This window comes from Barbus barbus (assembly GCF_936440315.1).
Source record: "Barbus barbus genome assembly, chromosome: 13".
Lineage (NCBI taxonomy): Eukaryota > Metazoa > Chordata > Actinopteri > Cypriniformes > Cyprinidae > Barbus > Barbus barbus.
The window spans coordinates 29,787,641-29,801,647 of NC_136741.1; the positions used below are offsets into that span (position 1 = coordinate 29,787,641).

The following is a 14,007-nucleotide window of genomic DNA, read 5'->3' on the forward strand; positions in this document are numbered from 1 at the left end:
GCGCTTTTAGATTTCAATTATGTCTACTTTCACTTCACGTATTATGATTCAGTAGCATTAAATCAACAAGATAATACAATCATAAATGACAGCTATACACATCATGGAGATGATGACATGCATATAATTAACAATGAAAAGAGTCATTTATTTCAAATTACAAGTTATTTCAATCAGTTAGGGTTATTATCATTATCACTAATATTATTATTATAATATCATAATCAATTCGAGTTTTTATTCTTTGCAGTGCTTCAAAAAACACTACACGAGGACCAGAATGTAGATGATTATATTAAAGCATATTATTTATGATTAAAATATCAGTGTGGTAGAAATTGCTGGTGTCTCCGTGAAACTGCTTTATTTTCGTAGTCCTCTCTTACTCATCGAGCCTTTGGTACTACAAAGGAAAAAAATAACAAATATATTATTTAAAAAAGTTAATTATGTTAATGATTAATGTAGCATTATTTGGTTGCTTTTTTGGACATAAAAAGGTTCTTCAATGGCTTTAGCCTCAGTCTTTTTAGATCTGTTTATATTGTTTATTTTTAAGAATATAGCCTGACCTAAACTTTTACACCAGTACACAGTAGGTGTTAACAAAATCCATCTTCCTTTATTTACCGGCCTCAGATTAGACTTTTTTTGTACAGGTGGATTTTCCGCATGTGTTGTCTTAATCTCTGGCAGTAGCCAGGTCAGACCGAATCAAATCTCCCAATCTTCTAGTGCTTAAAACGGGATCTTCCAGGAGCCCCAGGTCTGTCTGACCCCCTTTAACTTCCTCTTTAACCCCTGAACAGCTGCCGGATCTGTCCTCGTTCTCTGTGTGCCCTTCATAACAGAGCCATTTAATGCGCTGGAGAGTCTGTGAATGCAGATCCCTTCAGGGAAACGCTTCGATAAATCATCTTGAAACAGAATCTGCAGTATCATAACTATAGTTATCTACAAAAATCCTTTGTTAGACAGCACTTATTCCCACAGATGAGCCTGATGGCACATCCCAGCTGTATTTCGGCTCAGTTCAGTACCGGTCAGTCGCATTAGCCGTAACCGCTCGGCAAGTCTGTACAGATTTAGCATGAGTCAGGCAGGAGTCATCACCGATCCGACATACACTGGGTTTGACAGGGATTTGTTAAGTCCGTTGAATGATGGGATAAAGCGCTGGGTTTGGTATAGCAGTTGTTGACTTCCATATGGCTTAGTGTTGAGCAGATGGCCGCATGCTTAAAAAAGTGCCATGTTTATTAGATATATTTTGCAACCAAATTAGTCCCATATACACTGTAAAAAGTAAAAATGTGCATTAAATGAAATAATTTGTTGCATTAACCTAAGTCAATTTATTTATTTTTTTTACTTGTTAAATCAGTTTACTTTGATTAATTCCATATTATTTTCCAGATTGTTAAATTATTTTGTTGCATTTATATATATATACATATATATTACTGATTCAATATATGATATATATATATTATAATAACAGTAATATATACGTTTTATATCAATATATTTTTGTTACCTCACCCAAAAATTTTTATATTTTGCATAAAACTATACAAATATTATTGCATTAGCCGAATTCCGTCAGATTGGTTCAGTAATTTAGTGTTATATTTCTTAAATTAAACCAGTTATTTTAGGTTATATTATATTTATATTTTAGAATATATATTTTTAAGTTACCTGACAAAACGTTTATTTTTAACAGTGTATATTTTTATATATTGCATAAAAGATATTAGATGAAAACATCATAATACCATGTTATTGGACACTAGCGTGATGGTATTTTTGAAGTTCATTATATATATTAAATAAACATTTTGAATCAAAGTACACCTGTTAACTTAGATTTATATATTTTAAATTGACAACAAAGTGTATATTTTTAATTTTGCATAGGAATATTTTAAATACAAACATGATAATACCATGTTTTTGGACACTAGCATGATGGCAGCACTATAGTATTCTTTAAAGTGTCTTACAGACCATAGGGTATATCAACTTGATCATTCAATACCTTAGTATATATCAAAATACCTGGGTAGGCCTACTACATGTGCTACTGACACTAAACCATGGTTCTTTTAAGTTATATTTCGGCGCACTAATCACGAGGCTATTGACGCCAACGACTTTTTCTGTTTTTTTGCAATGTACATTGCATGCACAAAATCCTTCAGCTATCTGTTTATTTCCTTTTGAATAGCCTGAGGTTCGCTATCCGGATAAAGGTCGTGCTAGAACAAAGCAGCAATTGTTATTCCACACAGAAAATTCTGGAAACATGATGCTATGCTAGATGAGCATAGCATCATCATTACATGTCTTAGCTTGGTCTTTACCGAGGTCTGTCACACACTGAGATCAATACTGTATATCATTTCAGGAATATTGCTCATCACTATTCATATCTGAGCTGAAGGTAACATGTTTTATCGTTCAACTGTTGCTTGGTATTTAATATTTAACACCTGTAGGGGCTATGCAGGTTTTTGGCTGTTCACGCAGTTGAATGGGGCCAAACCTGTTTTCTTTTTCATATTACGACAATATCACATTGAATTCAATTTGAGCTGCCTTCATAAATATTTTTTGCAACATGACTCAACAAGAGCAATTTTAATGTCAATCTAACCAGACATTCATGATGGCAAACTTGATTTACTGCTGGCGTCAGTCAAAAAATTACTTGTTCCTTGAGCATCAAATCAGTATATCAGAATAATTTCTGAAGGATCGTGTGACACTGAAGACTGGAGTAATGATGCTGAAAATTCAGCTTTGCATCGCGGAATAAATTATGTTTTAGAATATATTCAAATAGAAAACAGACATTTTAAATCATAATAATATTTCACAATATTACTGTTTTTACTGTATTTTTAAACAAATAGATGCAGCCTTGGTGAGAATAGAAGATGTTTAATATTCAAAAACATTACAATACCCAATTTTTAAACGTTAGTGTATATTTTTCTAATTTCATATAGGACCTAATGACAAAAATATTATGCTTAGTGTCTAAAAATGTGGGCCAAATTTAATAGGTCATGTGAAAAACCTCACAAAAATAAAAGAGAAAATCTAAATTCTGGCACTTTGGTTAGTTGTGTGAACGTAGATTTTGATAATGCATCAATAAATCAGCTCCATTTCACAGCAACTTACTTTTTCTGATGGTCGCTGACACGATTCCTAAGGACGGTTATCTATGAGACAGAAAATCTCATGTATGAATCAGTCTGGGTGAATCATTGCCGCACAACTTTGCTTCCTTCTCATGTCAATCAAACGGCATCTCTGAGAACCGGCCCGGTTGATTGTTCTGCCAAGTCTGTTCTGGGTGTGACTGCATGTGTGTAATTGATTGTTGTACCATACTGTACATCTCATAAACTCATCCTCTGCTAATATTATGACTTCTCTAACATCATGTCAGACTTTGTGGATGTGAAGCCTCACCTCATATTTCTGGCACCTGTATCTGTATTGCAGCTCAAACTTCTCAGGTTCAAGTTGGCGCATCCACTTCCAGAGTTCGTTCGCGGTTTCTCTGCATAAAAGCACATGAGGAACATGACGAACCAGTTCATGAACGTGAAGCAGCAGCCTATGGCTTCATGTCTTGATGCATGTAATTCTACTTGACTATATTTCATGTTGGAAGTGGTATGTGCTGTCATATTTTGATAACTCCTTCACCTCAGTTTATCGGCACCCTGGTTTTCGATGTTCAGTTCCTTACAACGTTCGCTAAGAATAGTTTTTTTCTTCTCCCTCTCTGTTTGCTTCTTAGGCCCACCCCTCTTGTCTGTCTGTCAATCAAAACAAAACAGAAAATAAGCATATGTAGTGACAGTGCACCGTGACCTTTGACCTCTAAGGTCATTACCCTTTGCATGTATCCGGTGCAAGCTCGTGAGAACCTTCTTCTTCTTAGCGTCATCATCAGCCTTCCTCCTCTTTTCGTGCCTTTTCCTCCTGAAAGAAATAATTAATTAAACGGGTCATGAGATGAGAAATCAAATTTGCCTTGATCTTTTGGCATATAAGAGGTCTGTGTACCATTAAAACATCTTGCAAGTTGCACAGCTTAAAACATCCTCCTCATTATAAACAAAGCATTTATTTAATCAAGCTCCAAAAACGGCTCGTTTGGATCTGAGGTGCATGATGGCATCACAGGGGCATTTGCAAACATTTGCATAAACACCGCCTCCAGTGCAAGACATCGACAAACAGTCTTCTTCTCACCATAGGCCCCAACCACAGGCTAACGTCTGACACTTATTACGCTGAATGCGAGTGTCACATCGCGTCAAAAGCAAATAGAAATTACAATCCCTGCCACTATCTTGTCTACTCTGGATACAGTATACAGATGCACGTTCACTTTCTGACAGAAACATTTGTTGAAAAATGAAGCGGTATTAAATCTGACTGCAGCTGCATCACAAACACTAAGTAAATTATTTCATAATGCTTTGTCTGGAAATGAAATTAAATTAAATTGCATTTTATTTCGATTATGTTGTCAAAACACTTACATGCAATAGCAAGGGGGCGTTGATACAGTTAGCCAATCATAACGCTGGCCGATTACTGACAAGCCTTAATGGACACGCCCCTTAAAATCAGGTAATTTTAGACAGAGGGTCAGAATGAGGATTGAAAATATTTTTCCCCACATATTTATTATTATTATTTTTATTATTGAGTGCAAAAAACTTTATTATAATTAAACCTCAAGGAACATATTAAAATAAAATAAAAAATATGACCCCTTTAATAATTAAATAAAAGTGGGCGTGGCCATTTGTAATTAAAATAAAAGGTGTCCTCCACTTTAATGAACTTACGGCTAGTTTGTTTTTCCGCTCTTTCTCGCACTCTGTGCGGATCCGGTGCTGCTCTGCTCGTTCTGCCCTCCGGTTCTCCTGATGGTCTATGGGGGGTGCATCGTGCCATGGATTACCAACCAAAGTAGGCAGCCGTGTAGTTTTTGACACGGTCTGACGGGGACGGAAGGGTAGACTGCTTCTTCTCCTTCTACTGCTGAGCCTTAGAACGGCACGATCTACCCCCCATACACACGTCATTTTTTATGTAAATTTCTCACGTACGCCGCCGTCACGTCGCCGCCTAAGATTGGTTCTACAGTGACGTCGCCGCGGGACTATCGTCTGCCCTCCCTATCAATCCCATTCAAAATTTGACACGGTCTGACTGCGACGGAAGGGTAGACTGCTCCTTCTCCTTCTACTGCTGAGCCTTAGAACGGCACGAACTACCCCCCATAATGGTCAACATATACAACAGGTACATTTATCCCACTTTGAAGATGAACCAATCATATTTAGTACATCTGAAAGCTTTGAAACATAAAAATACAGTAAAAACAGTAATGTTTTGAACTGTTTTCACTTGAATATATTGTAAAATGTTATTTATTCATGTGATTAAATCAATATGCTGATTAGCTGCTCAAGAAATATTTATTATTATTAATAAATGAAAACAGTTAGAGTAACAGTTATGAAACCATGATACTTTTTATTTTTCAGGATTTTTTTGGTGAATAGAAAGTTCAAAAGAACAGCATTTATTTGAAAGAGAAATCTTTTGTAACATTATAAACGTCTTTACTGTCACTTTTGATCAGTTTAATACATCCTTGATGAATAAAAGTACTAATTTCTTAAAACATTATACTGATCCCAAAGATTTCAATGGTCATGTATCACAGTTTCCATGTGGATCTATTTAGTGATAATTTAAATTACATCTTATCAAATACACACATGCAATGCAATCATTTGCAAACACAATCATTTCCAGAAAACTCGCATGTATTTTGATGCTGTTTTATGTTTTGTTAAGCCATGCATTCATAATTAACATAATTACAGTTTACGCAATATACAAATTAAATACTGCCTGTAGTATATTTAGCTTTTTTTATTTTCTATTTTTTTATGTTGTCTGTACAGATGTTTAATGAGTCGTGCTTTTATTTGAAGGCATTATTTATGTAGTAAACAGTTTGTCTCTGTGAAGCCAGTCTAAGTCCTGCTGGAAAGATCAGAGTAAAGCAAGCAAGAGTTTCCATGCTGGTGAGGGCCTGTAGCACGAAGCCGGTTTCAGTTTTTACCCAGGTAAGTTCATGTTCAGTTTGATCAAACTCTGAGTTTTCGGGCTCAAGAAGGTGGATTGGTTTTGAGTGGGTTGGGTTTTGGCAAACCCAAACTGGACCAATCAGCTGTGAGCAAAGTGACATATATCTGATGCAATGAAGCCACTCCCCCTTATCTCTCGCTCCAAATTAAAGCAGTTTACAGTCAAAGATATCATATAATTATTGTATGAAGTTAAATTAATTAGTTTCATATTTAGATTAAATATCTCTTCATGTTCTGTGTGATTGGCTGTTTGCTGCACGTGTCACACTTTCAGGTTCATGGGCTATAGAGTTAATCCCAAACTCTGAGTTGACAGAGAATGTTTATATCGAGCTTTGTGAGTCCGGTGAACCTGATCTAAACCAGGGAATCGTTCTTCATACATCGCTAACTCAGTTAGCTGGATTTGATTGTTGCCGATTTCACTTGATCTTGGATCATTTGGTTCTTCGAAGCTCATCCTGTCATAGCAACAGGTCCGTAAACTTAAACCTGCTCAGGAGCAGGCTTATTTCATGTAAACAGGATTAGATTGCATCTTTTTAAGCAGAAGTGATACTTAAAATCTGCCCCTTCTATTAGAAGATCTGGAATCATTCAAATCATCTCATGTAATAAGCGACGAACGAAGAACGGGCCCCAGGTTGGCTTTATCAATAGTTATGAAGAAATGCATTTAATTTTTTATTAAAATATCTTACAATCCGTTGGGTGAGTTGATCAGCTCCTCTCCTTCTTTCTTTCTGCTCTCAAAGTGAGCCTCAATGAGCTTCTGTAGCTCCGTTAGGTCTTTCTCCATACGTTTGCAGTGAATATCCTGAGGATACGGTTTTGAAGGTAATTATGTAATAGTGGTAATGTACAGTACAGTAAAAACTACTCATAGCACATGTTTCATGACAGTGCAGGTCATATAACACTGTTTAGTGTAGTAACAGAAAGTTCAGAGTGATTTATTGGCATGCCAGTTATTAATGTATCTCTATATTGCGAAAGCATTTGCAGCATTGCTGCTGACAAGGACAACACTGCAAAGCAAAATTGCAGTAGTAAACTAAATAATGCAATTTAAATAAATGAAGGAAGCATATACTTCAATAATTAAATTAAATATGATGAACCATAAAATAACCATCAACTTTCTCTCCATCAGGAATTTTGGGAGGCACCAAAGCTGGCATAGGGGTCTAATGATCAACAACAATGCATTAGTATTTTTTTTTCATGCCAATGGTCTTACATTTGGAAATGCATTGTTATATATTATACTTTATATGTAAGCTATTTCATTTATCATTTATTTTGTATACATTTGGAAGTTTTACTTACTTATGCTTTGGTTTTGTTTCCCCTGCATCATCCAGTTGGCAGGAGAGTAAAGAAAACAATACAAATGTATGATTTAGTTGCTGATGATTTTACTGTTGTTTCTTTTAAAGGGGTTCAAAGTTCGTCAGGGCTCAGTTTCTAGGCTGAAACCAGTTTTGAGTGAGTCTGAGGTTATCACTTTACCTTCATCCCCAAGTTCCTCAGCAGCATCTACATAAGAAAAGACAGGCATGTCAGCTATGACACAAGAGCCAAGAGATAAAGAGAAGCCCTGAAGACACGTCTGTTATCACAAACTAAAAGGTATTTTGTCTTAAACATCAAAAAATAATCTTGGTGGTCATCATTGTTTTCAGAGTATTTCAGGTTAAGAAATCTGGACGTGCTTGAAACTATTTAAATATGATGGATGTAGTCCATTAAGCTTACAATAGCTGACATTGTTCTAAACTTCATCCCAAATGTGTCACTCTTCAGTGACTTTGTTAGTATAATTATTGGGTGTTGTTGATCAGATTATAAGCACTTGCTGAATAATCCTGTATTTTATTACCTGCATGATGTGGATTGGGTGATGTTTGCTTCCCACTGGCCTCTCCAAGCCCTAAAACATAACACACAAACAGGAGGATTTACCTGAAAACACATTATGATCAATCTGAAGTCTTGCCTTGTGTATCATTATACACTATTTGCGTAGGCTACATTACTTAATTATTAACCCTAAGTAATTATAATTCTGAAGTACTAATATACTAAAATAAAAATGATTTAGGTGTTACTTTGAAACAATTTTAACTAAGAAATTGGTAGTAAATTTCACAAATAATTACAAAGAAATGGCAAATAACACACTGAATTAAAGTAGAAAGACAGTGAACCTAGCAAAATAACTCTTTTTTTAAATGATAAATATTTGACATTTATTAACATTAACATGCATTATCCATTTTATAAAAGCACACAAATAAAGCTAAGAGGATTAATTTTATGTCCTTAATCAAAATAAATTTTACTAAGAAATTATATAATGCATGAAAAAATGGCCTTGTTATGGCTTAAAAATTAAGCATTATTTTCATTATTTTAAATTCATAAATAAAAGGCACATTTTATTTATTTATGCAAATATAATTTACCCTTGTTTTATTTTGGGACATGCTCTTGACAAACTTCTTGAGATTTACCCAACAACATCATCTGCTTTATTCTGAGTCCATTATGGCAAATAAGAAATAAATAAGACTTTCTCACATTTCTGTTTTTAGAATTATGTGATATAAAGTCAGAAATGTGAGATATAAACTTGCCATCTTTATTTTTTAATGCAGAAACAAACAAACAAACAAAACAAAAATTGTGAGATGTAAACTCAGAATTCTGTGAAAAAAGTAAGAATTGCAAAAAAAAAAAAAAAAGACTTACAAATTGCATACAAATCTCATTCATTATTAGCTGTAGCTTTAGCAATAGCATTAGCTCAAGCAACACTACCTTCCTCCACCTCCTCATCCTGCATCTCCTCTGTGCAAAGCAGATGCAGACAGCGTGAGAACATAATCATGCATATGCTTGCAAACGACCAATGCATGCATGCAAAATACACAGAATCTCAAACACACGCTTATCTGAATGAGGACATATGTTGTTTTTATTGATATTGTTATTGGGTTTTTTTTTTTTTTACAGATTTATTTTTTAAAGAAAAATATGATCCATCTATAGATAATAAACCATTTTGTTCATTTGAGGATGTTGTCAGATTTAGCTCACTACTAGGGATAGTTTTGTCACCAAACTAACTCAAAAACGCACACATACTTGAGTCTCATTGAACTCTTTGAATGCATTTAAGACGTTTGAGGGTAGATGAAGGAAGTCAGGCCTCATTTAAACAATAAAGGCTTAGACTTGTGAATAATGTCACGCATTACATAATGTGGTTTGAGAAACTGCTGGTCCTGATACTCCACCCTCGAACTAATCCAGCCACACATAAACCCACCCGTCACCAGCTCCTCTGATATCAGCTTGTGCTGCCAAAGAACATGATCTCACGACACACCCCAGCTCTCATCCGCTCTCATTCTCCTGTTCTTTAATGGATGTGGGGTAGGTTCACAAGTCAAAATGTCCTCGCAGAACAACAAATAGCTGGCACTTTCACACATACGGTCCAAAACAGGACTTTAAAAATGAAGTCATTTTTTTCTTTTTCAGCAAATGATCAGTGAAAGGAGGCGCTGAACAATCAGATTTATTTTTTAAACTAAGCGGTTGCATTAAATATATAAATAAGCTTCATGAGTTTTTTTTCTTTATGTCAGAATGGGAATTCATTTTACATAAGCAATTATTGCAGGTCAATAACTACAATTTTGTCAATCATTATAGTTTGGGACCAAATGTTACTTTAGTAATATACAGTTTGAATACAGTATAATTTTTTTTAAATATGTACAAATATTTTTCTTAATAACAAAAAATATTTTCAATATATATATAGATATGTAAAGAATTATTCACATTAAGAAAAATATTTTTTACATTTTTTTATAACACCAGTTATTGAGATTATTTGTTTATTTATTATATGTTCATGTCATTAATATACTATTATGGTTTTATTAATATTTTTAATTAGATTTTATATTTTTAGTTTTCACTTCAATTTTAGGTTTAGTAATTTTCTTGTGTTTTTGATCATTTTTCAGTTTTCTGTTTGATAGTTTTAGTTATTTTAGTATGTACTTCATTAAACTAAAACTAAAGTTTTGGCAGCTTTTTTATTTTAGTTATTTTTTTATATATAATTATAACCCTGTCTATTCCTGTAGAATAACTATTTTAAGGTGCCAATAATTGGATTTGCTACTTTGCAAAACTATATGTAACATAGAGTAGTAGGATTTGTCCCACTAATGCTTCGAAAAGTCATGGGACACGAAAAAATTTGGAAAGTGCAGCTAAATTCTTCTCCTGCGGGTCTAATTTCAGTGGGCTAAACACATGAAGGGATGGTTTGTATTCAAAATACATGTCTTTGTTCAATGCGTCCTCATTCGCTGTGAATCTCACCTAGAAAGTCACTCTCTCCACTACTGGTCAATAAAGGTAACATTTAACTGAGAAATCAGGGTAAAAGCCCAGGACCTGATGTGCAAACTGGATCATCTACAGGGAAGGAAACTTGATTCCCATTTGGGCCGGCCGAGAGAGGGAAAGACTGAGATTGCCATTGTGCTCCAAACAACAGCCCTTCTCAACAGCCTCAAACACATGAACACCGAATGGAATGTTTTAACTATGGTTTTAGCAAAATCAGAGAAGATTAAGTCTATCGTGCATGCTATTTAATCATGAATAATCAGAAGAATCAAATGCCATTTAAGTGTCTCTAAATAATGTTGTTTTATATCCACCTGTATTTATACTGAGTCATGCATGCATGTTTAATAAAATCACCGCAATGCATTTGATCCCACAATAGCATAGATTTAGTTTATAGCCATAATTATATAAAATCTGGAGATATCAAAGATATGGAGACTCAATTCTGCCATATAGAAAAACATCATAATAATGACATGCAAATAATAATGACTTAATTACAAAAAGTCAAAACTAAGAGAAAAAAAGGTCATAATTATCACAAAAGATTTTATGATTTTTAATGTCAATAATGATTTTTCATTTCATAATTTCATCTTTTATATAAGAATTTTGACCATTTGTCATACTTATGATTTAGAGCATGATTTTTTTCTTATGTGGCGGAAATGGCTTCAATAAAAAGTGAATTGTTTTATGTGAGAGGGTGTTTATGTGAGCATCTTTGAGAAATCTCATAATTATGACCAAAAAAGCATGATTTGTTTCTTGTTTTTTTTCAGATGTTCTATATGAAACATGTTTATTTGAATTTATCCTTTTAGCTATTTCAGTATGCTAGCTTTTTGTCTACATTAAAAAAGGTATTTTGTCAAGGAATCTAAATTATTATTTTAATTTAGTAAAAATCTAAATGAACTATTTAAGTGAAAAATATTACTTATTGTAATATTTGTATATTTTCTACTTTTATAGGATGTATTTTGTGTATTGTTTTGGGTTTATTATTTTAAAATAATGCTGGCTTAATTGGCAAAGCTGTGAGTTTAAGACCTAACGCAGATTTATTACCGTATTTACAGACAACCAAAACAGATGAAAACTTACCCTCTTGTTCCCTGGACAGAAACAAACGAGATAGGAACGTTATTTTAACTTTTGCAATCCCTATAAATTTTTCAATGACTGAACCTGTGTCTGTGTATAAACTTCATGCATGTATTCTCTTGTTACATCCTACACAATGCATGTAAATGCTCTTAAATGAAGCACAAAGACACTTACTCATACTCATCGTCCTCTCTGTATGACATGCTTAGATTAAGACCTGTTTCATATACAGATTACAGAAGATTTAGTCAGCTTTTACAGTGATTATACTAGTCTGACAACATATTAAGCGATCCCTATCATGCTTTTGGTGGAGATATCGGTCTTACCTATCTTTAGGTTGGTCAGGATGAGGTTACTCACCAGTTTGTTACCGAAGGCAGTTTGTTCTTGAAGCTGAACCCCAATGATATATAAAATGTCCCAAGATCACATGACTATATATGTGATGTTTTATGTTGATAGAGGGTGGGCTGGACATGCCACCGCACATACATGCACCTATGAACACATATAGTACATGCACAATGAGAACAATAGACACATTCTCTGTGTCTGTGCATCTTGTCTATTAATAGATCGGCTGACAACTGTGTGCTCATATGATGATCTTAGACTGTTTTGGAGTGATAATTTTATACATAATAATACAGTGACTTAGGTAGTATAATATTTAGATACTGGTAAATTAAAGGAATAGTTCACTCAAATGTAAAAAATTTCTGAAATTTACTCACCCTCTGGTCATCCAAGATGTAGACGAGCTTGTTTGTTCATGGGAACAGATTTGGAGAAATGTAGCATTGCATCACTTGCTCCGCAAAGGATCCTCTGCAGTGAATGGGTGCCGTCAGAATGAGAGTCCAAACAGCTGATAAAAACCTCACAATAATCCACTCTAGTCCATCAATTAATGTCTTGTGAAGTGAAAAGATGTGTGTTTGTAAGAAACAGATCCATCATTAGGATGTTTTAACTCTTAGATTTCGCTTCTGGCTAAAATATGTGTTCATAATCCTTAATATTGTTTTCTCCATGCAGTGAAAATGTCATCCGGAATCAGGAGATAAATATGCACAGATCAAGCACCGTGAAACAGTTCTAAACAAAGATGTTGGTGTATTTTAATGTGAGAGGACAACAGAAGTCAACTTTTTCATTGGAGGAAGTGTTATTATGGATTATGGACTGGTATTTTTGGCCAGAAGTTTTAAGTTAACACATCTTAATGATATATTTGTTTCTTACAAACACACAGCTTTTGCTTTCTCAAGATGATAATTGATGTACTGGAGTGGTGTGGGTTATTGTGATGTTTTTATCAGCTGTTTGGACTCTCATTCTGACGGCACCCATTCACTGCAGAGCATCCATTGATGAGACAGTGATGTAATTCTACATTTCTCCAAATCTGATGAAGAAACAAACTCATCTACATCTTGGATGGCCTGAGGGTGAGTACATCTTCAACAAAATTTTATTTTTGACCAAACTATTCCTTTAATTAGTCATCCTTGCAATTGGCAATACAGTATATATATGTATTTACACAACTGTAGATGTACTGATATAGTATATACTATTTCTGAAATTCATGCACCAAGATCTGTGAAGAGTTGCATCTGTCTAGCTCATCGTAAAAATGTCTAGTAAATGTAGTTATTGTAGACAATTGAGCAGAAATCTGTCTAGGCAGAGCTTGTAAACGTAATTTTAAACTGACCTGCGGCTCATTTCCTGTGCCTGTTTGAAGGGTCACAGGATGTCAAACCCTACAGGTGAGAATATTAACACAATGACATGTTTCCATTTCTTCATTGAGTAATTAATGTGACAAGTGTGACCTGCTGGACAATCTCTAATCTTTATTGCCTCACAGGGTTTCTTATTAGTTTCAGAAAGTTGGAAGCTGTTCAGTCTCATTAAACAATAGCTTGAATATACTGTATGTAGCCAGACTTCTGCACATGCATTATTATTTTTTATTTTTTTAGAGCACCTACTACGAAAAGTATTCTATAAATTAGGTTTAAAAAAAAAAACATATTTGAGGTTTATTTATTTATTTATTGTTAAATTACAGTATATATGCATATTATTATATGGGCTGCATAAAGGGAAAAAAATCATGTTAGCCTTTTTTTATAAAACAATAATATCACAAATAATATACAAATATATAATTCAATATCAATATATATAATATGACAATTATTATCTGCAAAATGTAATTTATATTATGAATTTTTTTTTT

At 34.0% G+C, this 14,007-nt stretch overlaps 1 pseudogene across 1 annotated transcript; it reads right to left on the minus strand.

Moving 5' to 3' along the window:
* Nucleotides 1-363: 363 nt before the first annotated feature.
* On the minus strand, nucleotides 364-7,384 carry LOC306879699 (troponin T, cardiac muscle isoforms-like; annotated as a pseudogene). Its single transcript has 8 exons — nucleotides 7,325-7,384; nucleotides 6,905-7,020; nucleotides 4,870-4,961; nucleotides 3,917-4,005; nucleotides 3,727-3,839; nucleotides 3,487-3,577; nucleotides 3,193-3,233; nucleotides 364-403 (listed from the first exon to the last, which is right to left on the minus strand). The product of its transcript is annotated as a troponin T, cardiac muscle isoforms-like (transcript).
* Nucleotides 7,385-14,007: the final 6,623 nt, after the last annotated feature.